The sequence below is a fragment of the Carica papaya genome, chromosome 1 (assembly GCF_054855325.1).
Source record: "Carica papaya isolate Zhongbai chromosome 1, ASM5485532v1, whole genome shotgun sequence".
Lineage (NCBI taxonomy): Eukaryota > Viridiplantae > Streptophyta > Magnoliopsida > Brassicales > Caricaceae > Carica > Carica papaya.
The window spans coordinates 18,180,472-18,183,290 of record NC_142309.1 but is presented as its reverse complement, the minus strand read 5'-3'; positions in this window follow the sequence as shown (position 1 = coordinate 18,183,290).

Below are 2,819 nucleotides of genomic sequence, written 5' to 3'. Positions count from 1 at the left end.
AAACAGATAGATAGATCATATCGACGAGACTATTAAATTTATTCAGGGTAAAAACATTTTTAACTTCCCCCTAGCGTTTCACCAAATGAACAACATGTTAGTTGTTGGATAAGATCACCTTACTCACCATGATAAAACTTAACTTGTTGATTTACATAAAACAATTATATGAATTGTTAGTAAGTGAAATGCATGAAAAAGAATAACTATTGAACATTAGTTTGTTTTAGTCAATATTAGAGAATTTGATTTTATACGCTTACGTATACTTTTCATTTTTGTAATTGTCATGATCATTAATGCGCCAAGGATGAATTTCTTCCTCAGTTTAAATCAAGTAGTAATAATTTGTTCAAAAATGCATCCAGTGATAGAAGCTAGATAAGAAGACTGGAACATAAAAAAAATATAAACATATAAACTATCTGGATAAAATTATATTAAAATTCACTAATAATTAAAGAAATTTAACTTATCTCTAGCATTATACTAAATGAATGATATGCTAATACTTGAATAAGATCATCTTGACGACCGTGATGAGAACAAATTTTTTTATTTAGTAGAAAATAATTAAATGAACTATGAATAAGGAAAATACATTAAAGGGAATTTAGGTTCAACATGCTTGTGTAAACTTTCTATTTTTATATTCCAATATCGTCGCGCTCATATGATCATTGACGGACGAAGAATAAGTTTTTTCCTTGAGATGTAAGCAAATCAAAATTCATAAATGAATGTTTAACTATGTACTAGTAATAAAGGTAAAGAATTCTTGATAGTATCAGAAATTTAAGTTTTGGATTATGTTAAGATATTCCTTACCTTATATTTCAATGAAAAAAGGATTGTAGCCAGAAACGTAAATGCATAAAAGTTAAGTAAATCCACCTAACTCAACTTGGATAGCCTCAAGTGGTACCTCCAAACCTTATAAATACCTTGCATAGTTTACAATCCTCAATTGTAATAATAGTATACTTACATCCTCTCATCATAATCTCCATTATCTTCTTCTCAATTTGCCGAGGTTATCTTTTGTTATTTTTAGTTTTAGCAATGGCAGATGAGGGGACATCAAGTAAAAGCAAAAGTCGTCAAAAGATCGAGTCAAAAAAGATGGAGAATGAAGCCAGTCTCCAAGTTACCTTATCAAAACATCGAAGTAGCCTTTTTAAGAAGGCGAGTGAACTTTGCACTCTTTGTAGACCAGATGTTGGCCTTATTGTTTTCTCCCCTGGAAATAGGGCCTTCTGCTATGGCAATCCTAATATCGATATTGTGATTGATCGTTTTCTTAGTATTGATGTTCGTCCAGCTCGAGATCCTGACGACAATGATACTCAACAAACAATCAGTAGGATCACTGAGGTGTTAGCAACTTATTTGTTATCTTTTTTTTATAAAATCCATTTATGATAATCTAAAAATTATCATGACTCACTAATACTTAAATCTATGACGTTACGTGATATATTTTTGAATTTTTTTTTGGACTTTCAAATCTTTAGCCTAACTGCTTAACTAATACTGCAAATACATGAATATGTGTATATGATAACAGGCTCTAGACAAGGAGGAGGCAGCAAGGAAGCGAGGTAAAGAGCTCAAACAAAGAAGAAAAGGCTTGATGAAAGAGCTTTGGTATACGCGTTCAATGGACAAATTCAACCTGGAAGAGCTTGAAGTTTTGGATGCTGGTATGAAGGCCTTGTGGAATGATGTTGCCGAACTTGCAAAGAAGCTAAAGAAGGAACAAGGTAACTCGAGTGCAGCTGAGGGTTCTCCAAGGGATGACGGGATGTTTTACTCAGATCCAGCAATGAAGGGCTTGACTACTTTCCCCATGCCTAGTATGCCCAGCAACCTAACTCATGAATATGCCCCCAGCAGTACTAATTCAACTCCTCCCCTGAGTAGCTTCTGTAACCTAGACTCTAGCAATCCCAACATAATGATGATGGATAACCCGTTGAATGATTCAAGCATGGTGTTAGATCCTGTTGATGACTTGAAGGCCATGCCTAGGGATCTCTTCAATAATTTAGTCATGATTGAGTCAGATGATCCAATTGCATCATTTAATGCAGGAGATAATCCATACATAATATTTTATGCCTTCGGGAACCAAATTGCAACAATGGATATTAATCTGTCAAATGATCCAAATATTGGGCCTAATGAGTTTTTTAATCCGAGTACTATGCCTCATGCACCAAATGATCCAATTAGCACAACATCTAATGCTCTAAATATGATACGTATTGTGCCAGATGATTCAAATCTAGACTCAGTATTTGATGGCTTCACTCTAGAGATGCTGTTTGCGGATCCATTGGATGATGAGAACTTCATTGTGGACAATCCAAATGAGGCGGCTAACGGTGATAATCCGAAAAAAATGCCGCCTCCTCTTGCAGGGAATGTTCTAGGAAGCGGCCAAGGATTTTAATGACTAAGTTTGTTGATTATCTTGAAATGAATCAAGGGCTAGTTTGAAGAGTTTCAGTATCGTGTCTTTTGTTTTTGTTTGTCTTGTCTTTCAAATAATGATTTGGGAATTTGGGATTTCAATTGGCTTGAGTTTTGTATTTGCTTACTTTCAGGTGGTGTTGTGTGTGCGTGTGTGTGTGTTTTTTTTGTTTCTTTATAAATGTTGTCGTTGTTAGTCTTGGATCGAGTTAATAAGTATATGTGTGTTTTATGAGTGTTGTTTATTTTACATTCTTGTTAAGTACAATTCCGCAAATCTTTAAAAATATTTAATCTTTTATAATCACCCTATAAAGTACATTTTTATGATAGTTCTGTCTCTT